The sequence below is a fragment of the Lonchura striata genome, chromosome 15 (assembly GCF_050655825.1).
Source record: "Lonchura striata isolate lonStrDom1 chromosome 15, ASM5065582v1, whole genome shotgun sequence".
Classification (NCBI taxonomy): Eukaryota; Metazoa; Chordata; class Aves; order Passeriformes; family Estrildidae; genus Lonchura; species Lonchura striata.
The window spans coordinates 9,189,799-9,217,170 of NC_140717.1; the positions used below are offsets into that span (position 1 = coordinate 9,189,799).

The window sequence follows — 27,372 nt, forward strand, 5'->3', positions numbered from 1 at the left end:
TTTATTAAACACTTCTGATATTGAAAAGGAAAATGTCATCAGTCTTTGTCTGTAAAAATGAGATGTTGCACCATGGAGCTGTCAAACATCCCAGAAAGGAACAGTCCCACAGCCCAGCTACAAACACATTTACAACCAAATGCCAGGATGGTCCCTAGAAATGCCAGTGTTAATGATATATGGATTTCATTTAACTTTTTTCATTACAGCTTTTAAAAAGCCCTCTTAGGTTACAATAGAGACAATAAGGTTTGAGGGAAGAAAGCAGTTAAAAAGAATAAAAGAAAAGGTTTAACAGAAACACAGGATCGAGGTATGCTCATTGGGCTGTATGAGACCTGTCCAGCTGGAATCAGCATCAGCAGTTACCCTGACGGGTGCTATTCCAGTGATGTCTCTATTCAGATGGGATTAGACGCCTGTCTGGCTGCTGGCTGAAAAATCATTATTTTTAGTGCCGTGTCCCTCTCATCAGTTTTCATTCCCCTCCTGATAATGTGCAGTTGGGATATATTTTATCTTCCCCCCCCCCCCCCCCCCCTTATACCAGGTTTTGAACAAATAGAATTCTCTCTGGTTGTTAAGCGGCTCTCCTGGCCCTTTTTTCTCGTTTCCTACCAGAGGGTGATGGATTTGGTAATTTCGAAGGACCTTCCCAGCTGTTTTGGACATAAAGACAAAAACAAGCTTGGAGAGATTCATCGATAGCCGGGGAGTTTAAGGATTTCTTTCAAAAAGAATTGGGTTTTTTTTCCAGTTTGACTCTCTCCTGGTGTGCATGACTAAAACAACCATGATATGGGATCAGTGCAAAGACAGAGGGATCTAACCCTCAGCTGCTGTAAACCAGCATTGCCCAGTAAAGTTCACTACGAGCTCCCCATGTTTACACCTGCTGGCAAACCACTCGTGACAGAGGCTGTGTGTCTGTCTGGGGCCAGGGAACACACACAGCATGGCATTCCCTTGCTGGTTTTTCATACAGAGCCAACAACAGAAGAAGGTGCCTTCTCTTTGAGCCAGGGGTCCAAGTGTTGCAGCTAATTGGTGGCATTTGGTTTTCCTCTGTCCTCCCCCTCCCCTGCTCCTCATGGAGCCGGGCAAGCTCTCCCAGCAGCACTCGGTCTATGGTTGGAGGGCATAGCTGTCATTCCATTAGGCTTGGCTTGGCCTGCGTTAAAGCATGTCATACAAATTGAGGGGATCCAGCACACTGACAGACAGATATTTAGCATGTAATTGCACTGAAAGTGCAGCACAAAAGCTCTGGGAGGTGGGAGACTGGAGGATTTGGATTGCATGAGATCTAGCTGAAGTGAGGTTTGGACTTTTTTTCCAAAGTGCATTTGAGCTCTTAACAGGTGTGATGGCAGGGTACAAATACATCATCCCACAGCCTGTGAGGCACTGCATTAGTCCTCTTCCAGCCTGCTTTGTCCCCTTGAAGAAATCCTGTTTGAGGCAGTATCTTTTACAGACCAAGCAAAACCATCCCATGGGCTGGGGCACAGCTCCCACATTCTCTTACTCGGATCCATCTCTCAAAGGAAGCTGACTTGCACTTCTCTGGCCCTGCCCCTGCCTGACACAGCCTCCTGTCCCTTAGCCATGCAGCAATGAATCCCAAACACTGCATGCCCTACAGCTTCCTTACCATAAAGATACAACATAAATTTAATGTTTGTGTATTTGGCAGTATAGGAAAAGGATCATTTCAATTTCTGGCTTTAGCATTGGTCATTAAGGACCAATTCCAGTTCCGCTAAAACTCTTGTTTGCAAATGCAATCAGGTTGTTTGTTACTTGGCGCTCCTGGCGCCAGTCTGTACCCATCTGCCCTGCTAGGGCTTTTAGGAACCAAGACTTTTAGGAAAGGCACTGGGTCTTGAGAGTTCAAAATTCATCAGTGACTTTTACAAAGACAGCTCATGCTCCCGAGTCATGTCATTTTTAAAAAACTTGGCACTACTTGGCTGTCAGCTGGTGGCATGGGGGACATGGGCCCCAGGTCTGTGGGCCAGGTGTTTCTCTCACCTGCACCTGCCATTGCCCTTCTACAGGTGTTCCTAAGGACTGAGCATCAGTGTCTGCAGACTCTGTGACTTATCTCGGGCTGTAGCAGAACTACTAACGTGAAAATCACAGACTGACTTCAGAAAAAGCATCTGAACTGGAACATGCCCAAAAAGTCCCTCTAAGTGGCCTGAGGTGGGAGAGCTGTTCAGACATATTTTTTGGCCATGGTCATATGATGTGACTGAAAAGGGAAGGAATCACTGGCTTTTAAGTCTATGTAGTAGGGCAGGTTGCAGATAAAACTGCTTATGTCAACTAATTAGGAAATAGATGTAAACCAGTCACTGCTTTTGTGATGGAGTCAGGACCAGTGGGGAGAAAACGAAATAGTGCTTTTGCACTGCTTCTTTGCACCATACCTCTGCTTATATTGCTTTGGTGAGCTGTACCCAACCACCCCTTGGCTGGAGGTTGTTAAAGCTAAACTTATAAGAAGAAACTGCTAAAATAGGCTACTGAGATCTGATTCTGAGTTTACTTTGAGCTTTACTGATTTATTGAATTTTTAAATCGATGGTTTTGAACCTAGTTAGAAAGCAGAAACAGAGGGGTGCAAAAGGGTGGGAGCACCTTAGTTAGGAGACTTCAGGGACAATGACCAGGCCATAGAAATCTTTATTGAATTTATTAATTTACACAGAGAGATCCTCTCTTAACTCCTACCAGCAGATGAGCAGAGCCAGCATTTCTCAGTGGTCAAAGCCCAGGACTAGGTCTGGAGGTGTATGTTAGGTGCTCTATACACATGTAAGAGCAGAATGTTTCTGTCACTGTACAGCCTACGTGGATGATATAATATTATAAGGAGCTGGGTGGAATGTAGCAACAAGCAGTGTGATTGATCATTGATGATAAGCTCTTGTCATGTTCACTTGATTTAGATTGTTTTAAGTGTATCATTTACTGATGTACCATTTACTGTCTCTGAGAGAGGAAGATTCCGTAATCAAGAGTGGTTTTTTTGCAAAAAATGGTGTTGTTTAATGCATTCATTTTTAATGCTCAAACTGAGAATTTAAAGTGATCTAAATTCTACACGTGCCATGTTGTCTAAAATAGGAGGACATGTTTGAGGGTCTGGATCCACAGATCTCTTCCTTGTTAAAGCAAAGCTTTTCTAAAACTTGTGGAAGAACTGTAAGTGAGTGGGCAGTGCAGACTGCGCTTGTCCAAATGGGCACATCCCAGGGATGTAAACAATGGTGGGACATACTTCTGTCCCAGCTTACACCAGGTGAGTTTGCAGTGGCTCCATTGACTGGGACTCAGTTTATTCCAGTTAAACTGAGGTCAGAGGGGATGGAAGGATTTCTCTGGTGCTTCAAGATCACCCAGAAGGAGCAGTGCCAAGCTTTTATGACATGGACATTACTAGTCATGGGGCTGTTTCTCTGCTGTTCACAGCCACACCTTCTGTATGCTTCCTCTTTGTACAGCCCAGGTTGCTGTCAGGGAACATGATAAAGGAATAAAGCTGCAAGTGGGATCATGTTTCCCCTCACTCCTTGTGTGTATGTGTGTGTGTCTTTGTTTTTTCTGTGCTGTAGCTCAGGGGGGCTCGTAAATCTTGGAGACGACTGTGGATTTTTTTTTTCTCCCCCTTGTATGACTGATTGTGCAAATTTATGTGTGGTATTTCTCTCCCCCAGCCTCACTCTGTTAAAACGAGACAGGAGGCCAGTAAATTTGCACTGGGAGCTGTGCAGGGTTATGGGTCCCTCACCCCCTCCTCTTTGCAGCCTGAGGGCTGGCTGTTCCTTGGAAGATAATGATTTTGGTGTTTCTGCTGGGGCTGGGATGCTGTTTGCAACATTCTAGTTTGCTGAATGAGCATGCTGTGACCCCCAGCTTCAGCACAGGCTGGTGTTTAAGAGAAAGGTGCTCTCAGGGGAAAGTTACAGTCTTCCAGGTTAGTATCCAGTGTGGGGAAGGGGAAAATCTTGAGGTGTGGGTTAGAACAAGTGTTTCCAAAGATCACCCTTCACTCAGTGCTGAGACATGTCCAAGAACACAGTCTATTATCTCTTGCCCAAACTTCAGTGACTGAGCTAAGAGGAGTATCAGTGTTTCAGAAGCCTCTTGTGTTACAGGAGGAAACAGGGGGTTTAAAAACTCTTCTGGAATCGTGTAATAAAACTATTTGTGTCCACTTCTAACTCCTGAAATATTCCCAAAAGAGGCTGTGCCTGTGTTCCTTTTCCTGACGTGGAAGGCTGCCCTGCACCTAAGCACTGTTTCTTGCCTTTCCTCTGACTGACTTCAGCTCTATTAATCCCACATTGTGACTGGGAAATCCAGCTTCAAGTCTGAATGCCACCTTGAATTTGAATAGCAATAGGAGTATTTCCCTTTAAGAATAAGTTAATATTTTTAAAGCATTTCCAGGTTTATTCCAGAGTTATTCCAGTAATAAATGCTTTAGTGTCAGCAGCAAAAATTGGAAATTTTGGTTACTTGTTAGAGTTAAGAGGCAAAATAATCATTTAAGGTCTCATCTCCACCTGAAGCTCTGTCACATGGCCCAGTTTAATCAATTGTAAATGTCCTAAAACCAATCTGGTTTAGCTAAGCTTATTAAATGCATTCAGTGAACTACATCTGTATTCTTGGATGATAACACATCTCATGAACTTTAGAGTTAGAGCTGTTCCAATAATCTGAGCCAGTTCCAGCCTGCGCAGGAGCACAACCAGACTTCTGTGCTGCTGTCCAAAGCTCCAAATGGACTGTCAGGAATGGGCTCCACCTGTGACAGTGAGGAGCTGGGTACAGTGGGTGGGACAGGGGAGCAAGTGAGAGCCTGTGAAGGCTGGGCTGGGACACTGATAGCTGTCAGGATTTATAAGGAGGTAAGATGGCACTGAGCTGCTGAACTGAAACTTGTTCGTTTCAGTTTTATCCTTCTGATTTGGAAATATCAAGGGTTTAGGGCCAAAATGTGGGACTTCTATCCTGCAGGTTGGTGCCTTATTCCTTCCATTAGGATACGCTTCAGAACTGATTGATCAAAAATGATGTTTTATAGCAAAACTGCAGCGTGAGTCAAACTGTGGGCAGTAGTCTTTCACAGCTGGGTCTCTGTGTTAGCCCACTGTGCTGGGTCTGTACAGTCCTTAGGTCAGATTCTTGTCTTGGCTCTGCCCTGGGTCTATTAACAGATGTGGTCTGTCTCTTAACCCTCTGGGTGACATGTTAAAAGGCACTTAATGACCAGCTGCAACTAAATGTCCAGGGAGAAGTGACTTCCCAGGACACACTGGAGCTCCAAGGTCATAGCTGCTGCCTTAGAAGTGCAGGTAACGGCGTTCTCCAGCCAGGCCAGACTGAGTGAACACATCTGAGCTCTGTTATCCTTCCAGAGCATGAGGCTCACCTACCCTGAGCAGGATTTGGTTGCTAGAAGGATCATGCAGACACTCATAAATCTTCGGTGTAACTCTAAAGCAGTTTTGTTGACAAATTGGCACCCACCTCTCCCCCCACCTCGCAACATGACTCTCACACTCAGGACTGCTAAGAGCTATTTCAGGCCCCGTAACAAATGAAATATTCATCTCCCCTTTGCCCTCGCAGTTGCCTCCACACCACACTTTCCCCTTCCTGCTGAGCTGAATTTTTAAGCACAAAACCCCTAAGCCAGCAGTGGCAGCTGCAGAGGACAGGAGCAGGCTGGGTGACTGGCACTCTCCAGCCCCTCAGTGTCACTGAGCCCTGGCCAGGCACCCAGTCTCTTCATGTCCCCCTGTAACTTCGCAGCCCACCCACTGCTACTTCAACCTGGCTGAGAACTTGGCTCCAGATTTTCACCTTGTCATCCCTCCCCATCAACAAACCCTTATGTTGTTATGGCACATGATCCAGAAGTCTCAGCTGCTCTTTGCCTCTCTTCCCATCCCCATTTACCAAGAGTTGGGGCACCCAGGGTCTATCCTGTGACTTAGGCAAAGGGGACGTAAAGAGCTGTCGGGTGTGAGGTGTGTGTTTAGCAGATGTACAGAGAAAGAAAAGACACTATGTGGTCATTGTGCTCCATGCCTTTGCAAAACACCAACTGCGGTATAGCATGCAGAATAAAGACAGCAGTCTTTCTTTGAAGCCTTTGCTTTGACTATTTTTTTTCCCTTCAACAGTGCCAAAATGCTCTTAGACACACATCTGCCTTAAAAACAACAATCTCCCCTTCCATTAGCTCAGTTAAAGCTTTTCTACAAGCTTTTCATTTTGAAAAGACAAGGGAAACCAGAAAAGGAGAATGAGCCCAGGACAATCAGGCATGCGGTTCTTGTGACAAAAAAAAAGTAAATTGAATTTTAGTCAAGAAATGTGAGAGATTTAGAACAATACAATTAGTACTTAGTGGTATAGCTATCTGACAAGCAGGTAAAACCAGGGTAATCCTCCATCAGTATGTAAAGCAGACACAGAAAAAGAGCAAAGAAAATAGAGAGCAGGCTCTTTGCTTGACAGTTTAAATCCTCAGGGTACAATAGCTGTGTAGAGCAGCTACACAGCAATAGCCATGAGTGAGTGTATAATAACTTTCACTGTGGGACATGGGTATAACCTATCTAACAACAGTCAGTGCCATGGTGGATATGGCCAAAAAGGATTCCTCTTGCCCGTGAAGCTGTGCATGTGTTGTCACTGTGTGGCATCAGCAAAAGCTCAGCAGAGCTGGCACAAATAAAACTTTGCTGAGAGAAGCAGAGGCAGGCAACCTTGGAATAATTTAGGAATGTTATGATAGTCACAATTTATTCCTTTTTTATGGAAACAAGTGATAACTAGAAAAACTAAGCAGGCCACAGTCCCCCCATACTGCTACATGTGCTGTTGGAAAACTCCTCTGAAGTTTTGTTTTCAGAAGCTACCAGGGAGGAATGTAATGTTCTTGTAAGCTGTGTGTCAGATGAGACAGCAGTATTACTACAGCCCTATGCAAAAAAAGTTACCCCTGTAAAGCCAAAGAGTATTCAAGTATTTCAGTCTCAAAGAATTGATGATACAGCTAGCACAAATTTATTTAGCAAAATATGTTTGTTTTTTGCAAAAGAAATGCTGCATGTCTGCAATGCTTCTGAAGGCCAGGTTCTCAGAAGGGGAGCCACAAGCTCACTCACAGAATGGCACATAATTGTCTCAGGTAGGACAAGTTTCTGCACTTGCCAGTCATTTTAAGCCTCACATATGGGTGGCTGTCTTTGTCTTCCAAGTGCCTGCTTGTACAATGAGATTTACCTGTTGTGTTATGACAGACAAGTGATTAACATGAGAAAGACAGGTTGGATCTGGTGTTGAGCTTCCTGCATATCTCCCTTGCATACACTCACAGACGCTTCCTCAGAAGCAAAAGGAACTGTCTGTGCTCCTGGTTGCTCAGAGCAAAACATTTGTGATGGAGCTTGACTCTTCTTGTGGTGCTACAACTCTCTTGCCAAAGGAGTGAGACATCCATGATGGTCACTGTAACACAGACACTGAGAAGCACTGATCAACTGCTGCCTCCACTCTGTGGCATGTCTGTAACTAGAAAAAAAAGCTTGGATTTGTGTCTCATGCACAGGATGTGCTTTGGTACTGTTCCTCTTTTGATGGAGCTCCCATTCCTGAAGGCCTTGCAGTGTCCCATTGAGCAGTAGCTCTCAGTTCTGGCCCAAAAGAAAATTCAAGATGGCAACAAACCTATGAGCAAAGGCACTCTTTGTCCCCAGCCGTGCAGTGAAATGTAAGTGAAAATACTTTTATCTTAGGCATGAAGTATAATTTGCAAGTCAGAAAATCAGGTACAAAACAAAAGAGTCTTGAGGTAAGTAAATCTCATGAGGCTGATGTCTCATCCCTCCCTGGCACTCACTGCCTGTTGCAGCATTGCTGAACCCCTGCAGAGTCCCAGCTGTGGTGGCACCTGTGCCCATGATCCCTGTGCAGCCCGTGGCCCTCCCTGGGACCTGTGGGATGCAGTGATGGAGCTGCCATTTACCATTAAAAACAAACAACAGTCTGTGGGAATAGAAGCAGCTTCCTTTTCCCTCCAGCCCTGTCAGGCCATTTTGGTGCCGGCCTGCACTGCGAGGAAGCTCGGAGCGGCCCAGGGCTCCCAGGCACGGCGCTGGCAGCCAGGGAGGATCAGGAAGTTGGGCAGGGGCAAGGTCACCTCTTGACCTCCCATTCAGCAAAGAATGCAACTTGCTGTCAGGCACTAGGGAAGGCTTTTTTCCTTTCTGCAGTTAAAGATCCCTGAGGTTTCTGATGGGAAGACGCTAACAACATGATTTTTATTTTATTTTCTCAAGTGTTTTTTAAAAAGAGGAGATGCCAATGACATGGTGTAATCACCAGAGAGCTTTGGAGAATGGCTGTTCACTCAGTGGGTATACAAGGGCAAAATTCTAGGATTAGTATTTCATTACGCCTTTGGAAACATCAAGGTTCATAACTGATCTTGGCATAACATGATCATAATCTTGTAACAAAGAGGGAAATGTAGTCTCTCAAAAATAAAATTTGTGCTCCATTTTTTCTTTAAAATGATGTGATTTCATTGCCATGTGGGTTTTATAGCCATGTTAGTGAGAGCAAAGTCAGGTCCTGTGGTTTGTTTGTGCCATCTTGTCTCTTGTCCTTTGAGTTGTCAAACCTGGATCCAGTTTTACTGCCATTGTAGGATGAAAATAGGGCTGTGTGCTTTGGAAACTCTGCTTTTCCTTAGTGAATCCACTGCCAGTCTTGGCTGAGGAAAAACTTTGTGGTAAAGTTATTCTTTCTCAGTGTCCCTCTGTAGCCCATTTCTTCATCTTCACTGTCAAGAAGCTGTGACATAGGCAAAAGGATCTATTTCTATCTCAGTTTTCAGCCAAAAAACCTTCCCTCTGGGTCAGTATCTGATAATGTGTCACAGCCACAGAACAGCATGGTCAGACTTGTCCCTTCGAGCGCTTTGGAAATGTCATCCCATCTGAAAGTCATTCTTTGCAGAAATATCCATGGCCAAGAGGCAAACAACCTGATTTGAATGGAAACCTGCTGAAGAGTGAAGAGAAAGACAAAGCGAGAGTCCCAGAATGGAAAGTATCTTACTAATATTTAGCAGGCAGCTCCCTGAAAAGAAAGCTGCCTGACTGTTTTAGGTATGATCTGTTTTCCTTTGAGAAAGTCAAAATCTAAACATGAGGGTTCATAAGTATGTTGTTCCTTATGCTGGTGTAAAGCTAGTGCATATTAAACAGGTTCACAGATTTGCTGTGGATTAAATTCAGTATAACTCTGAGCAAGATTTGGCCCTGGTCTAATGTAGCTAGAGAGACTTTAAGGGCAGAAGAGACCTGCTGTGTAGCTACAGACCAACAATCTTCAGCACTGGCAAGATACCCAGCAATATCTATGGACAGGTAACAGCTCCCCTGCTCTACTGCAGAAAGATCTCTTCTATGTTTTAAGTGTGACTGTTGAAGAAGCCCCTCTCAGTTCCAGTTGTGAATACCACTCACATTTAGAGGTGAAAGTTTTATTTCTCATATTAACTGAACTACTCAGAGCTTAAATAATGTGAATTTCAGGGTACCTTCTCCTGCAAGAATGAAAGGATAATCCAACTCTCTGCCAGTGTTTTCTGTAATTTTTTTCCACTGCTGGTATTATGTTTTCTTCCATGCTATTGAAAAAGAATAGTGAAAAGGTTGTTGAACTAAAAGCACACGAATACATCTGTCCAGAATACTTCCAAAAACTCCCCAAATTCCTCCCTCTTAAAAATTCTTTTCACATTCTGTCTTTGAAATGATATTTAATGCATCCTGCACATATTTTTGTTAGTATTTTCTCTCACAATATCATTAAGAACTCACTGCAATACCTCACAAAACTAGAGATACTGATAAGGGGTACATTGCTTGAGCAGTTTGGTGCTCTGCTTTGTCTGCTCTGTGGCAAAAGGTGCTGTGTGACATCTGTTCAGGGGTTTGAGTCTCCCTTTACCTGGCACTGCCTGACACCAGTGCTCACATCATTCCTAGCTCAGCTGCAGAAGGGGAATGTCGACAATTCTGATTTATTTAGGTTTTCTACCTCCACAAAAGAGGAAGGGGTCCACGTTAAATACTGAGCTAGCCTAAAATTATATTTAATTTGCATCAAAAGGAGTTCAGTTGCCTGATTTCAAAGTTGGAAGAAAGTTAGTTACAAAAGAAAAGCTTAATAAGAAAATCAGTTCTTAAAGCATACCTGAACCCTAGCCAAGACACAGTGAGCTATTGTGGAGCTATCACAGGTGAAGAGCCCAAATCAGCTGAGTTCCACCTCCAGAGTTCTGCACCAGAGCAGACCAAGGCTCTTGACTCTATTTTTTCATACCAAGGGATCGATACTAGTGTTGTGTCTAACTGACCCTTCATAGCAGCCATCCCCACCCAGTCATTCCTCTTACAGCTCAGTTTAATGACAACTTGCTAAACTAGGAGCTTTTTAGTGCTGCCTGTCAGGGAGGATGCACAAGAAACTTTGTTCATGTTAGTTTGTCAGTCAGGTGTAACTGAGATCACCTTAAGCTTGCTTTTGGTATCTAGGATATTAAATTTAGATTTTCCCCAGACATGATGGAATAGGAACCATCTCACAAGGTTTTCCACGTTAGTTTTATTAAAGTTTAAAGCAGATGGGAGCAGCTGCAGACATTTCTTTGGTAAAGTTTTGGGAGAAGGCTGAGGGATGGTTTTCCAGGATGACCAGGGCTGGTAGGAGATCTACCAGCTGTAGAAATGTCTGTAATGCTGAGGGGGGGTTGTGCTGTGCAAGTTAAAGATAATTCAAAACACTTAGACCTTCAAACTCATGTAGGAATGCACATCTCCACTCAGCTGGTACATGACCATCTACATTGGCTCTGAAACATCTAGTACAAAGCAGAGCAGCTCCCACAAGAAATACAACACCTTCACGTCTGGTCAGAGGAGGGATAGCGGGGAAGAGGTGTGGCACTCACAGCAGGCATTTACTGTTTGCACTGCTAACTGCTGCAGAGAGCTCAGGGTCCCAAGCAGGGGGGGACACCTGCATCTTCATCTTTGATGACTAAGCCCTGTCTGTTGCCTCTTCATTTCATGAGTGTTTGCCCAGGCTCTAAATGCACTGGGGCTTTACAGCTGGTGGATGTGGCTGGGGGCCAGTTCAAGGTCCCAGTCTTGCTATAGTGTGTCCCCTCTGGCTTCTCAAATGTCCAGGCTCTGTTCTGTCTTCTGCCTGCAGCCATCATGACTATATTTTTGTGCTAATTTTTAATATTATAAATGCCAAATTGCTTTTAATACGGATAGCTCTGAAACCAAACAGCCTCACATTGCCCTGCATCTTGCTCTGGGCAGTTACTAAGAACAGGATATTCCTTGCCTCCAGGGAGGGAGGCTTTGAAGATCTGCCCCATCTTTATACAGAAAACAGAGATAGCTGAGTCAGGTACTCAGTTCCTCATGAAAAGAGAGAGCTCCCTTAGATGTAATCTCCTGAAGTCCTCAGTTACCCTTTGAATGTCTCAATTTCCCTCTCTGCACTAGTAAGAATGATGGGAATGGTTGGGCTGGGTGTATCGGTAGCTTTGATCCTCAGCTGGAGATCAGGGAACATTGTCCCTCTGCCGGGCTGGGTGAGACACACAGGTAGGCACAGCCCTGAACTTTGGGAAAGTTCATACCTGAACTTTGCATCCATAACCAACCTATCCTGTCCAGACAGGAGAGAGTTTGGTCAGTGCCTGTAGGGCTTGGGTGGGGGTAGGGGTGAGGAGCTCTTGAATAAAATGATGATGATTAATTATTATTTCATAATGAGGGATTATCACAGGCTTTACAGCTAAATAACCCAGTACTTAGCATTTCTGTGCTGTGGCACCATGCACGTTCAAAACATTGTACAAACAGCAACTAAATTACTAAAATGAAGAGATTATTTAATAGCCTGTGTCTTTGCATTTCTCAGGGAAGGGTGGGGAGTGTTTAGAAATTTGTCCTCAACATTACCATGCAGTCACATTCCAAGATTGTGGCTCATGTTGCCAGGCCTGTGATGTGCTTGTTTGGCATTTACATTTGGGAGACTGTAGTTATGAAAATAAAACCAACAGGCTTACCAGGTACAAGTGCCTTAGTCTTCCCCCTAACACCCTGCCAGAGATGGCTGGGTGGACAACACAGAGGATGAGCTCTTTGGCCCAAGTGACATAAGATGTCAGCCTGGTCATAAAATCTCGGACCCTCCAAACATATTTTTACCTAGCACACTCTGTCTTGCAGAAACATCCCATGCTGCCAAGTGGTATCAGTTGATCTCCAGTGATAACATTTGGATCCCATCTCAATGTCCCTCTGCCTATTCTCCACAACTCGCAGCATGTTCATTTTTACAGACTACATCTATTTATAATTCACCCTGCGCATGATCAGCCATCCTCCGTGGGTACTCTCAGAGGGCTTGGTTTTCTCCTCAGTATTTCACCTCAGTGAACACTGATTATAACTAAGGTTTTAGTGTCTGCCAGAGGAATGAGACTGTGATAGCTGCAGACTGGATGAGTAGGCAAAGATACTGTGGGGTTGAGGAAATTATTGCAGCTTGGATTCAGATGCGAACTGCTTGCATTAGTCTGATAAATTTCAGCCTTTACTAGATTGTATACAGTGCTTAGCTCACCCAAGCAACATATCAAGGTGGTGTGATGTTCTGAACCTCAGCTTACCGTTTGTGTCTCTGTGTTTTCCATATGTGTACCATGCTCCATTTCACAGGGCAAACTCACCAGAAGATCCCAGCCACACCTTAGATCCTTGCTGTTTTTCTCTGTAAATGTCCAGTGCCTTGAATTATCTTTTGTTAACCGTATTGCTACATGTGCTACTTGTGTGGGGAGTGAGCTTCATCCCTAGGCAGCCCCTGTGGTAACTGCTCACACCATGCTGTGTCTGGCTGGGCTTGCACCTTTGCACATTGCATCACTTTGCAGTCAGGACTTTGTTTGACACTAGGGTAGCTGAAGTATTGACACCAAAGTTCAGGTATTAAGATAAAAGCATTGCCATAATTTCCTCCTTAATCCTAACAATAAGAGCTCATAAAAAAATTATTATTTCAATGCCCCTTCTCAGTGGATTTGGTTAGGAATTACCTGTGTTTTTTTATTTATGGTTTTTCACAGGGAAAGATACAGTTAAGTTCCAGGAATGCTGAAATCCAGCAAATGGTATTTTTTCCTGTGGGCAAATGTATTTACAAACTAATTTAAAAATACTTCTGAAGTTTGCTGATAAGTAATAGTGTTAATTGCTCTCTAATGAGCCTAATTGCTGTTGTAAGAGCACAGAGGCACAAGTCTTGATGCCTGCTGGAATGGGAATAAGCTGACAGGTGCTGACACAAAGACTGGATAGCTGTCTGAGCTCCCATGAGGTGTTAGAAAAAGTCCAATAGACGTTTATTTTGGTGGGGCTTCATACATTAATTCCATCTGCTCTTGGGCTTTTGGAAGGATTTGGCTCTGTTCAAGCTCCAAGGCTGCTGGGGAAGGAAAGGTGAGGCTACACCTTAGCTTTGAGTGCTGATTGCCACAGCTCCACATTGTTTCAGGGTCTGGAGCCTTTAGTACTTTGCCAAGCTGGGGAAAACAGTGGAGTATTGCTTTTCCTTCTCTTTTCTAGACTGAACCATGCTGATTCTTTCAACATTTCTTTAGAGAATGTTCCCTTCTAGGCCTTTCCATTCAGTCCTTCGGTCCATGTCACACTGAAGCCCAGCATCCAAAAATTGGGCAGCACTTGGTCAGCAGACAGGAGAGTTGGTCTCGCTGGCCCTTCCCAGCAGCCCAACCCTTTCTGCAGGAGTGGGAAACTCCTGTCTCAGCCCCACTTGCATTCCTTAACCCCAGCATGGCTGAAGAACGCCTCTGAGCTGGGTGCTGTTCCTGCATCCCTGTGCTCAGTGGTCCCAGAGGGAAATGCCCCCGAGCCTGATCTGGACTTGCTGTGCCAGTGAAAGCTGGACATCTGCTGGGTGAGATCAGGCAGCTGCCTACACCCAGCCATACTGGGAATTTGGGCAAGTCCCTTGTGTCTCAGTTTACCCATCTAAAGAGTATGTGTCCATGTCAGTGCCTTTGAGAGCCTTAGGAAAAAAATCACTTTGTAACTATTTATTATTTATTAAATGCAAGTCAGGAGCAGCACAGGGACTGTGGAAGATTTATGTAGCCATAGGAAAAAACAAAGCATCTTGTTTCCAGGACAGAAATGTACCATTTATAATTCTATGAGAAAATTTTAAACCTTTTTGTAAATAGCATAGAGAATTCTCTTATAGACAAGGTGAGCTTCAGTTTTGGAGTTGGAGATTACTGGTGTATCAGTATCTTTAAGAAAATCTGCCTCTTGCTCTTGTGTAGACTTGATAATCTACAAAAAGTAAGAGGAAAATATGAGAAACATAAATGTGGTCCTGTGGCTGGTGATAATTATTATTTTGTTTTGATTTATCGTTCACAGGAATTTTTTTATGAGAGCCTCACAGGCATAATTCTTTCTCGTGCATAGTTTATTTTTGCCAAAACGACAAGAGGACAGGATATTTAGCAGAATATGTATGATGGGTGGGTGGAAAACAGAGAGGATTTGGACTTGTGCCAAACATCGGGAAGGCGAAAGAATGAGAAGAACCCAGCGTATTGCAATAGTGTGTTGCTCTTTATCTTGGAAAGGGGTATTTGCCTGAAGTGGCACTCCTAAGTCATCATGGGATTTTATTACAGGTATGCCTCTGAACTCCAGCTCAGCCCCAGCTTCAGAGGGTTCTTCAGCCATTTGCATAATTGCAAAACCCTCAGTGATCAAAACGTATGCAGCAGGCCAAAAAAAATCATGAGTTAAAAAATATAATCTTCCTTTTAGCATCTGAGCCTTTAGGATATGTTTGTTTTGCATTTTTAGGTGTTTCCCAGTAACCATGAAGAGCAGCTCAGTACTTTGCTGTTCAAGGTCTTCAATCCAGTACCTGAGCTTTGGGATTGAAATGCGCTAATAATGTAGCTGCCAAAAAGTCACCAAGGTTATTACCCAGCAGTGGGGCATGACAGAAAGTTGCCATATATTATAAAATAAGCACAGACATGACTGGTGATTTTCAGATGGGCAGTGCCAAGTGTTTTGGAAGGGCTGTTTCTTATTTTGTTATTAAAATGGAAGATTTAACTTTCAGGAGTGCTTTTGAAAATATTCCACTTGCATTTTAGCAGAGTGCCAGCTGTCAAGGGCAGGAACTTGTGAATAAGTTGTCTCAATGCCAGGTGAAGATTCAACTTTCCGACCATATCATTGTGGCTACAGCTTCTCACCTCGAAAAGGTCTTAATCCCACGTACAAGGTGCACAGGCATTTATAGGATTTATGTATGCAAGAGAATTGTGAGTCCTGCCCTTACGTGCAGAATGAGATGGAAAAAACTTGTGTTCATCTCATCTCCTCCCTGATCCCACTGTGACCTCAAATCACTGGAAAATTGGCATGTTTGTTAGAATTACTGATGTAGCCTTTCTCCTAAAGTTTGTGAGTAGGTTTAGGGAAAAATCAGGTAGATTAGAACAAAACAAGGAAACAGAGTGTTGACTGAGTGGTTTTGTTCTTCTGTATTGTATTTTTCTGGTTATTTTATTATCCTTATAGTTTTGGTATAAAGAATTTTTGCACTTGATTTTTTTTCAGGACTACTTGATGTAATCTTGAAAACAAAGCTGAAAGAGAGCAAAGAAATAACCTCTCTTATCCTGTGAAGTCAGCAGAAATTAGTAGTACACTTCTGTCATTGGTATGCCAGCACACCCTTTCCAGGGTTTCCATCTCAAAGCCTGAAATTGGTGCATTTAGGGAGGCTTCATGGAGAGTGTGCAGTGCTCAGGAACATGAAGGTGTTCAGCACCCTCCAGGCTGAGCACTGGGGCTGGCTTTCAGAGGTCTCCAGTGCTGAGCACCTCTGGGTACTGTATATTTCTGAGAGCATGGCAATTCAAGGGGTACTAATAAAATACTCTGGAGGAAATTAATTATATTTTGAAGGCGTTAGCTTCTGTAGAATTTCTTCTATTGCTCCTGTTGGAGACCAAGCCCAGAGTCTTCACAACTCTTCTATACCTGACCAAAAAAAAGAGAGTTTTTGCCTTCACATGAATAGTTTTGGAGGGAGAACTGTGCCCTTGGATGGTCTTAGGGTTCTCCCCAGGCTCTGAAAAGAGATCAGGATGGAACAGTAAGTCGGGGAATCTGACACTGGGCTACATTGGTGGGACTGATGCTAGGACTTCCTCTATAGCCGTATGAGGGGTTAGCTCCACACTGTCAAAAATGGAGGTGGGGGAAGAGCAGGGGACAAGGAGCATCACAAACAATTTCAAGCTAAACAGTGTGAAATATTTAAACAGCTCAACTCATCTGACTTTCCAAAATTAAATCTGAGAGGTGACTTGGCTACAGTAGATGAACAACTTTTCAAAAGGAAAAATACCAAGAACTAAACATTTTAATCTGAGTGCAAAGGCAGAACAAGAAATAGGCTGAAAGGTGAAGCCAAATAATTATAAAATAAAAGACACTTCCCCCGCTTTTCACAGTGAGAATAATTAATCATTAGAACAAGGGTATATGTACATTTCTGTGTTTCTTGCTTCTTCAAATGAAGAGGAGGTGCTTTTGTGGAAGACAAGTGGTGAGTGGCCAAACACGCACTATTGAACACTGTATAGAAAAACCATGATGAAATGCTGGGTGATGCAAGTGTTCTTGTAAAAGTGTTTAAATTCTTTCAGTTGATCCTCTCTGACTTGTTGGTATGTTCTGAAACATCTCAGTGCTCCACAGCTGTATTTCAAACACAGTGAATGGATTTAAGATAGAAAGAAAAGCTGCTCAGCACCATATGAGTGGAGCACTGAAATGAAAGTGGGCATGACTGTGCCTCACAGAGATGGGAAGGCACTTGCACAGCTGTACTGCCTCAGAAATTCCTGGTGATACTGCAGAGGTCAGTCCTTCACTCAAAAATGTGTTTCTGATTAGATTCTGCCCCCTTGCAGATAACAATGCAGTCAGTGACAAATCTAGGGGCAGAGAGGCTTTTGGAGCAGCTACCATGCATTTGCCTTCCACTGGGCTGACACAGTTCATCGAGTTTAACTTCTGCATGGCAGCTGGGTGCCAATCAAGCCGGTTGTGACTTTCCTTGGAGACTGCAGTTTTCCTCAAAAGCAGCATGCCTGCTCCACCAGTGAAATGATCTGCTCTTCTCTCTGTGATAATTACTTATAATGACTGATGTCTAGGTCAGGCAAAGAGGAGAACTTTTTTCCAAACAGCAACGTTTTTCCTCTGCAGCCAAATCACGCACTGTATTGAGCATTACAAAAAGAAAGGGCTTTATCTCAGAGCTCTCCATCTGATATTTTATAAACCATGGCTGAGCCCTCTTAAATGGGGCAGAAAAGCTTGGCAAAGATACTTATGAAAGGCAGCTGGGTCCAAAGAGTCTTTTACCTACTTTTCTGGGAAAAAAGTCTTGTCTTGGACAGCTGTGGATGGAGGAATTGATGATCTTGCAATTAAGAGCCTGGTTGAAGAACTGCGTGACCTGGATTGAATAGGTCAGATCTTCTGTCTGGCCCTGGGCCAACTACTGTGATTTGTTATGCCCCTGTTTCCCTGTTGAAAAATGGGAATGGCAGGATTAATTTGTCTGGCAGGGGTACAGGGGGATAGGTGATGCAGAGTGCTGGGTTATAAAGTAGAAAATCTGAAGAATTCTCAGAAAAGCAAAACTGCAGCCTCTGCTCCAGAAGGCTTTTGAGTCCAAAATCCAGCTGACACTCTGAAGCAGCTCCATGACAAGGAAGGCTGGAAGGCCCCAGGCAGGGATCTCTGCAGAGCCCTGACAGAGCCCATTTGTTCCTTGCTAGAACACCTGGGGGACAATACCGAACCGAGGAGTGGGCACAGCTCAGGTGCCAGGTCTGTACCTCAGCCTTGCAGTCAGCAGGTCTAGGACAGGCTCAGAGCCCAAGGGAGCCCCCATGACTTGTGGCTGTGGGACAGTTTGGCAAGCAGATGGCTGCCAGGATCCAGAGCTGCACTCCCTTCCTGCCTGCATTTCAAAATGTTTTGGTTTTGCATTCAGTCCAAAACATAATCTCCAAATCCTCTATGGAGGAGCATTAGCATTCCTGCATCGCTCTTCTAGATACTGATTAATTTGCAGATATATCATTTTCACTTTATAACACTCGTTCTTTTTTATTTTTTTCATTCACAACCAATTTTATCTGAAGTTTAACATCAGAAATTTGCCAGTTTTGTTCTAATTACGGGTGACTCTGAGCCAAAACCTCAGATATTATCATGTGTGAGTGTGTGGGAAAGGCAGCAGGGGGAGCAGCACACAGGTTCCTGGCCTCAGCATGTCAGCCTGGGCAGGATTGGGGCTGGGAGACAAGGCACTGGGATCTGACCCTTGCTCTCTACTGCCCTAAGCACAGTGCTGCAGAGCCAAGCTCTCTACTTGCTTTTGGGCTATGGTATGACCACTGTATTTTTATGCCTACTTCTTGTGCCACAGAAACAAAGTTCTTTGAATGCAAGCCCTTAGATAACCCAGGATCAGGTGCAGAGAAATTAAAGGCAGGATGGTGGGGGAGAGTCTGCTGAGGTAGAGAGACAGGAAGAGTAAACTGGGAGTTGCAGGTCACATGGAATGAGTTCACACAAACTTTCCATATTGATCAACCTGAATTCCCTATGGGTATTCTCTGTCCCTTCTCAGCTGTCTTGTTTCCTGATGGATTCTAGTTGACATTTTAAAATCTTGTTTTATTTGCTTTATTTCAGTGCTTGAAGATCTTTCCCTTTCTGTGGCTGAGGATGCTGACAAAGCTCTCTGAGCCATCAGTTCCCCAGTCTTTCCCTGCAAGGTGACAAAAGTTTGTTGAAAGCATTAGGGTTGTTGATGCTGTTTTACTTCCAGCCTTCATCATGGAAAAAAAGGGTATGGAGAAGTGCATGGAGCGTGTCTGCAGTGGTGACTAATGACTATTAGGCCCTTATTGCTGTCAGGTGAACTAGTAGCCGAGCCTCAGACATGTGGTCATTGTCAAGAGGAATTTTTGACTCTCCTCTTAGGAGCACCTCCTCCTCCACTCCCCAACCATTAATTACTTCCACCATCCTTCCAAACTGCCAAGGAGTGAGGAGCAGCAGAGCTGGAGATGAAAGGAAGCAGCGGCTGCCCCGGTTTCCAGGTCTTTCAAATAACCAGTCTGTAATAACTTCCACAGCCAAGGGAAATGGGCGAGCTGTGGGAGGAAGGTCAGCGCTGAGGGGAGGAAGGCTCTCGTGTAGCAATGATGTAGTGGCTCCTAATGGAAGAAACCTGTGGAATTAATCAAGTGCTGTGCCTCATTTGTTAATGACAGCACGCCTAAAACGTGCACCAGCCTTTCTTGTTGGTGGGTAGCTGAGACCCTGGAAGTTCAGGCTGTCAGCATGGGGACCAGGGTCTCAGAGCAATGGCCAAGCTCTGTGGCAGTGCATGCTGAGAGTGACAGGGCACTGGGATGTGCCTATCCATGTGCCTCATCTCTCCAAGCTGACTGCGAGGGAGCTCTGAGCGAGGCTGGTGCTGACCTCCCATGCTTGGCTTCCAGGCTGTCATGCGTGAAGTTGGTCACGCTCAGTTTCCCCCAGATTAGCACGGGGTATTGAGATGACATTGTTCTGGCTTGCTCGCTGCGGAAAGCAGCAGCTCTGTGGAACCAGTTAAGGCAGTTTGGGCCCAGCTTCCATCTCCTCACCCCCCACACACACTCCAAAGTTTGGCCTTGATTTCATGGGCCAGAGATGAGCAAGAATCAAAGTAGAATAATTACTAGTAGTGCATGGGGCAAGTCCCCAGCCCCTCACCCCCAAGCTGCCTCCACAGGCTGAGCACGCAGACTCAGCAAGCCAGGGTGTGCTACGAGAGTGGTTCTCCTCACATCCTGGGGAGGATTGCAAGCAGGCGGAACCCAGCACATCTTCTTGATTTATGGGAGAAATGGCTAGTGTGGTTTGGGGAATATTTTACATTTGCATCCCCTACACTGTCTCTACTCTGTACATGGATGTGCACATCCTGGAGGTAGCAAAGTCAGAGCTCCTGAAAGTTCCTGTATGTTGGTGTCCAGGTAGCAAATCAGCCCAGGGGATGTGTCTGGGCTACATGCACCCTCACATCCTGTCCCATAGCTCCCAGCTGTGCTCCCACCTCTGGCAGTGAATAACTGCCATAAGTGTTGCTGCAATTCCTGGGGGATTGCTCTGCTCCTAATGAAGGCTGGTAGAGAAACAGAGAGAGGTCTCTGCATCCTGACCCGCCGGTCCTGCTGCACTGTGCACTGTGCTCCTTGGACAGAGATGAAGCTTTGGCCCTCCGTGTGTCTGATGCAGTTAATGTATTAGGCCTATGTGACTCCACAGAGAATTGCAGATATGAATGGTTAGCACGTAATGAGTCTTCTCAGATATTATAGCCTTCCTATGCATATAAAAAATAACGTACAGTCTTGTTATAGGAAACATATGTGTCCTTTCTCCAGAGGCTGGGCAGATTTCTGTTTGAAGAAATGACAGTCTGACCAAAATGCCAAGCCCCACATAGTATCACATTACACCCAGGAGAAAGGCTGAGTTTTCTCAACCTAACGTTCTATTTAAGCTCCAATTCCTTTCAAAGGAGTGCAGCTGCACACTGCCTGATGGGGAACTGTCTTCAAAATATCTGTGAGGTCACTGTCTGATCTTGGATTAGTCATTTACTGCCCCATCCATACCTCAACTTCTCTGCTGGTAAATTCACAATGATACCTACTGACCTTTCAGAAGGTTTTCAAGATCAGTTGCAGAAAATTTTACAGGGCAAAACCACAGTGTAAAGAAATGTAAAAGGTTAGATTTTCTGTGCTTGCCATTATTTCTGATTCCTCTCTATGTAACTGTATTAATTGGTGTACTGGATTTTGAGCTTGAAAAGTCACGTGGTTGGAAATTATTCCTTTGAAAGATCAGTGCATGTAGGAAATCTGTCAGAATCTGTAATCAGAAGCACCTTAAAACCCACTTATTTGTGAGGTACAGGTGTTATAGTGTAAGGACATCACACTTGAAAAGCTGAAAGTGAGATGCAGTCGCTTGTATTTGTATTTCCCATGCACAAGAAATATTGACAAACATCCCATCTGAGGAGGATGGGAGATGCTGAGCACTGAGCTCTGAGCTCCGTGAAAACTCAGCCTTTAAAAGCCAGTCAAATGCCTTGCAGCAATCCTGTCACCACAGTAATGCTGGGCAGGACTTTCCAGTCCTTAGAGCTGTGGACCATGTGCCAGTGATGGGGCATCTTCAAATCACACACTGCCACAAATCAGCAGCTCATGGGCTCAGACTCTGGGCATTTGCAGGTGCACCAGGACCCCTCCAGCCTCATCCCTGAGCTGCTGCAGCAGCATGAATTGGATGGCCTAGAGGAACGGCTTCATCAGCTTAGAAAAGTCTTTAAACAGAGACAAAGGTACCATGTACCTTTTAATACAAAGATCTCAAGTTATGATTATGCTTTAGGCAGGTAACCTGGAAATGTGAACAACCACAGATTTGCCCTTGTGCACAGCATGCTCTGATGGATGAACCTGACACCCCAGGATTCTTTCATAATTGGTTGGTGTGTATCTGTGCATCTCAGACTGAGCCCTAATGCTTTTTTCTTTTTCAGCTTGGTGATAAATTAAAGTCTTTAGTCCCATTAAAGTATTAAATTTTAGCTAAGTCCTTAATTAAGCCCTACTTGCTTTAATTAAGGCATTAAGATTTAATTAAAAGTTAACACATTGGCAAAATCTACTTTCTCTTCTGCCTTAACTCCACTGGAACAGGTTGTGGCCCCAAATGTGATCTGATGCTAAAAAGTCAGGAGACCTTCCTGATGGTTTCCCCCACACACATGAGCAGGCTGAAGTGCTTGCCAGCACTTGCCAGCAGAGCCCTGAGACCAGCTGGTGCATCCGGCGTAGCTTTTACAGCACATCAGGAGGGGTGAGGTGCACTCAGTCTCTCCTCCCAGCTCCTCTCCCCTGGTCTGGGGAGGCAGAGCCTGCCTGAGCCCCCAGTCTAGGCAGCATTGCCCAAAGCACTGCAGAGAAAATCTACACATGCAGCTTTGGCCTTCCAGCTGGCCCTGGGCAGCATTGGGCAGGTCCCAAGGAGGTGTGTGTGTCAGTCATTGTTGGAGGATAATCCCTCCCTCAGTGTAAAATTAAAATAAAATCAGAAGAATTTTTAGCAGGAAAAAACCAAATTCCAGAAAATGGCAAGTAGGTGTGAAAATATGCCTTGTAATAAATTCACTACCTGAGAACTATGAGTTACAAGAGCAGAGATTATCAGCCAGGATGTGGCTGGCTCAGTTCCAGGCTGTCCAGCAAGAAGCCCAGTGGGAGAATATGCTGAAGACCTTGTCTGGACAATTGTGATTTTCTGGACTTGCTGGTACCCTGAAATCAGGCATGGATTCTTGACACTTCAGTGCCCACTGCCTTGACTGTTTCTAGGAAAGGTGAAGCACTTGGGCATGGAAGGCAAAAGTACTGTAAACCATGTAGTCTTTTAGTCATGTTTCACTTAAATCTTCCATCAATACCTGCATACTCTGACTTGTCAAAACCAGCTCATCCCAGCTGTCATTGCAAAAGCCCCTTTCCTTGAAGCAGAATAGAATTGGCAAGGAAAAAACTTCATTTTTAATAGGTTGCATTTCTCCAGCACTTCTCTTCCAAGCAACTCCAAGATCTCTGCTATGATAATGACACCCTTGCAGGTCCTATATTACTACTTTGTTTTCAAGTCAAGGAAACCAAAGCCCCCAAGTAGAGCGAGCTTCCAACAGTGTCTCAGCATCAGAAGCGTAGGCTGCCAGCCTCTCATTTTCACAGGAAAGCTCTGCTCTGCCACAGACGTGCAACGAGGCCAGTAGGCAGCAGGTAGGCTCTGTCTCCAGCCATATAGTGGGTGATCACCTCAGCCCTTTGGGGGAAAAATTGCAGGTTTTGGGCAGATGCATGATGGAGTACAAATCTGTGGGGCCTGTTCTCCACAGGAGAACTCCTCAGCTATGATGCAGTGTCCTGCATCATCTCCTTTTGTCAGCGTTAAGAAAGAAAACTGCTTTTACACCCTATCTGTGCAGAACGGAATGGAACGGAAGGCTGGCCCGGGGTTGTCTGTGTTCTGTTCTTCGGCCGTGGCCTGGGGCTCTTGGGTCAGTGGGGCTGGACGGGCAGGGGGATTCCGGCCCCTGTGCAGTCACAGGGCTCGCCGCGAGGTGTCTCCGTGCGCTGCGCTGCGGCCGCCGCGGGCGCCCGGGCACCGACGGAGGGGACAGCGCTGGAGCGGGACAGCGCTGGAGCGGGACAGGGCTGGAGCGGGACAGGGCTGGAGCGGGGACAGGGCTAGAGCGGAGACAGCGCTGGAGCGGGGACAGGGCTGGAGCGGGACAGCGCTGGAGCGGGACAGGGCTGGAGCGGGACAGCGCTGGAGCGGGGACAGCGCTGGAGCGGGACAGCGCTGGAGCGGGGACAGCGCTGGAACGGGACAGGGCTAGAGCGGGGACAGCACTGGAGGGGGGACAGAGCTGGAGCAGGACAGGGCTGGAGCGGGACAGCGCTGGAGCGGGACAGCGCTGGAGCGGGACAGGGCTGGAGCGGGACAGGGCAGGAGCGGGGACATGGCTGGAGCGGGACAGCGCTGGAGCGGGACAGGGCTGGAGCGGGGACAGCGCTGGAGCAGGGACAGGGCTGGAGCGGGACAGCGCTGGAGCGGGACAGCGCTGGAGCAGGGACAGGGCTGGAGCGGGACAGGGCTGGAGCGGGACAGGGCTGGACCAGGGACAGGGCAGGAGCGGGGACAGCGCTGGAGCGGGACAGAGCTGGAGCGGGGACACGGCTGGAGCAAGGACAGCACTGGAGGGGGGACAGAGCTGGAGCGGGACAGGGCAGGAGCAGAGAAGGGGCTGGAGCGGGGACACGGCAGGGGCAGGGACACGGCTGGAGAGGGGACGGTGCTGGAGCAGGGAAAGGGCTGGAGCGCGGCTGTGCCGCGGACTGCTGGGCTGTACCTGCGGCTCCACTGCTTGAACACGCATAGGACCCTCGTGTGGAACGAGCAGAAATGTTTCCTGTAGAGGAAGGTTGGTAGAACAGGAGTTAAGCAGAGCCTCCATCACATGAACACCCAGCCTCTCAGTAATGAGAAGGAATTTATTTATTTCCTAAAGAACTAGAATTCATACTGAAATATATTTAAATGCTGGCAGCACCCCTGGGAGCCCAGTGATGGACAGAAAATGAGAAAATAAGTAGCTAACAGTATTAGGAAGCAGAAATTAAACTATGAAGCCTGTCAGCTGGTGACCTGTGATAACCAGCCCAATGACTTGTATCGAACTTGTATGCACCTCTGTGTATCTGTGTTGGAAAACAGGCTTGAAAAAAATCCTGTTCCTTGCAGGTTCTTTTGGCTCATAAAGAGAGTAGTGGCTAGAACGCCAATGAAAGGGTATTTCACAGGTCTCAGCTCACTGGGCAGAGGAGAGGAAAGGGGCTGTGTGAGTGAGCAGCACAGTTCTGGGCAGTCAGGGAGATGCCTAGGGAGATAATGAAAAGCGAAGTGCTGCTGTGCTGGACTGCACATGCAGGCACCAAGGTAGAAGGCAACACAACACAGAGATTGGTGAATTCAACCCAGGTACCCTTTGGTGACTGTAGAGAAAAACTTAATGTTCAGACACTCTCACCTGAGCTTGAGGTAGAAAGATGCTCAGAAACTGTGATATTCTCACATAGCAGCAGAGCTCTCATACATCACCTTTGTCAGTGCTGGTAACTGCTGGGAGCTGGTCTCTGCCACAAACCTGGGAGCACCTCTCAGCAGGCCCCTGAGTTTAATGTGTCACATCTGAAAGGCTGTGCTTTGTCATAGCTCAGGCAGTTTCCCCCAGGACCCCTAGCAACTCTCCAGCAGTGTCCCAGCTTGGAGCAAGGGACCACACACTCTGCAAGCACCTGCTTGTCATCCTGAGGTGTCTGGGCACTCAAAACAACTGAGGAGAAACCTGCACTTCTCTGCTCCTTCTTTGCACAGGATACATGTGATGATAGGAAGTGGGAAACATGCCAGGGTATGAAAACCTCTCATCCTTAAGGAAATAAGTCCCTGCAGGGAGCCATTCCTGAAGAGTGGGCAAGACAGCTTGGGAATCGAGTCCAGGAATGTGGGATGCCTGCTTGCCAAGGAAGCGCCTCGGCTGCCTGCTCAAAAGGGAGGAATTACTGGAATGTTTGGGGGATCCAAGCTATGTAATTGTGGGATAGGAACCAACAGGATTAGGAATAAACCCTGAATGCAGAAAGGTTCCAACTACCCCTGTTCCTTCAGTGATCATGGGAACTTAGCAGGCTCTGGAGGAGAAGAGACAAGATTTACAAGAGATCTGGGGCGGTTCAGTACATCAGGCACTCAGCAGCAAGGCTGTTTTAAAGGCCTGAGTCATGTGATGCATGGCACTCATTAAATCACACATTTTTATAGTGTCTGATGTCAGCTCCTCTGCCCTGGCTCACTGGAGCAGCTCTCCCAGGTGGAGGGGCTGTCATGCCTGGGCCGAGGCGCTGGATGATGGACAGCACAGAGGCCAAAGAGCCTGATTTTACATTGAAAAGTCTTTTGCCAGCATGTCTATATAATTTGAATTTTTTTTCATATCCAAAACCAGTTCCTTGGAGGTAGTGCAATGTCCCATGGTAGGCAAAGCCTGGGACACACCAGTCCAGCAGCTTTTGGGAAACATTTCTAGCTCCATAGCCAAAAGCAAGACAGTGTCTATGTTAGTAGCCCTCTGCCTGACACAGGCTGTTATGCAGTTCCTGGCCTTGAGATTCACCCCACAGGATTAAGAAAATAGTCAGAGACACATATGACTCCCCAAAATACTCAGAATCCTAGTATTAACTTAAAAAATTGTTTCCAAGCCCTCCTGCTTCAAATCCTATATGCAGTTTTCAAGGAACAGGGAAAAAGAGATTCTATTCCCCAGCTGTCTGCTGAGAGTGTGTGGGTAGGGTGTTGGGCTGTAACAAGTGAATTTCCACAGGTCATTTCTTTATTCCAGAACTTCAAGTTGTGCAAGGTGCCCTGTACTGAACCTGAGATCCACTCAGCTTTGCAGCCTTGTTCTGCCAGCCCTTAAGACCACCAGGAAGATATGATGTATGGCAGCATCATGCCACTTTTGGGGAGATCTGACTCCTAAAGATTCCCATGAGCTCTGCAGATCTCTTTGGCTGGCTGGGAGAGGCACAAACATTCATGGCTGCAAATATCTATGGGGAAAGCAATGATGGGAAATTAAGTTCCAATGGCCAGCTTTGTATTAGAAATTCTTTGCTACAAGGTCTTTAATTGCCTCAGTTCCATAACACACCTAAACTTCTCCACCACTTGACATCATCCTAGAGCACTTTACAAAGAGACAGCAAAATTCCCAGACCTAAAGCAAACAGAAAAATAAAGTGACTCATTAACGTTTCATCAGTGATTCTCTGGCAGGTGATGTGGGATGTGAATTCACATTCACAAATACATAATGCTATTACTTATATTAATTATGTGTATCACTATAATTCTACATAGTGATTTGATGCTCTGATGACTGCAAAGATATACACAAAATTATTTATATTCTTGAGGTTTTCAAAGAAGACTGTCTAACAAAGCTAAAGTCTAAGCAGAAGGATGTGACCTCTACTTAGGAAAGGTTCACTCAAAGACTAAAATTCTTCAAGTCATGGCCATCTTGAAGCTTGTAGGGAAGGGATAAGAGAATGGAGTTTGAAAGAAAAAAAGTTCCTGTTTGTTAGTTTTATTAGGAAGGCATTTTAATGATAATTTTCCCCTCTGTTCTTTCACAGAGTGATAAGAATCTCTTTTCTTCTTGTTTCTTGGAGGGCACTGGAAGGCATCATGGGTCAGCTAGACTGCCCTTTATCCTCTCCCATCCATCACGGTTCTGGCTGGTGATGGGTTCAAGGTGTTGCAGGTTTGAGATCCTAAGCAGTTCCTAATGCCTCCTCCACACTCTGAAGCCTGCCTTGTTTTTTCAGTAATCCAACCTTTCCCCTTCACCCACGAGAGTTTAAGGCATTTG

General features: G+C 45.6%; 1 protein-coding gene and 1 long non-coding RNA gene across 6 annotated transcripts in view; one reads left to right on the forward strand and one right to left on the reverse strand.

Moving 5' to 3' along the window:
* The window catches only part of TBX1 (T-box transcription factor 1), a 128,691-nt gene that overhangs the window by 24,382 nt on the left and 76,937 nt on the right, over nt 1–27,372 (forward strand). The window lies entirely within an intron of this gene.
* Nucleotides 712–27,372, reverse strand: part of LOC146766008 (uncharacterized) — a 66,035-nt gene continuing 39,374 nt past the window's right edge. For 3 of the 5 annotated variants that reach the window (XR_014958575.1, XR_014958578.1, XR_014958579.1), the window contains exon 6: nt 24,111–24,345. This is a non-coding gene — a long non-coding RNA (uncharacterized LOC146766008). Of the gene's footprint in view, nt 23,196–24,110; nt 24,346–27,372 lie in introns of those variants that run through there. The other 2 variants (XR_014958576.1, XR_014958577.1) reach the window with 1 other exon arrangement.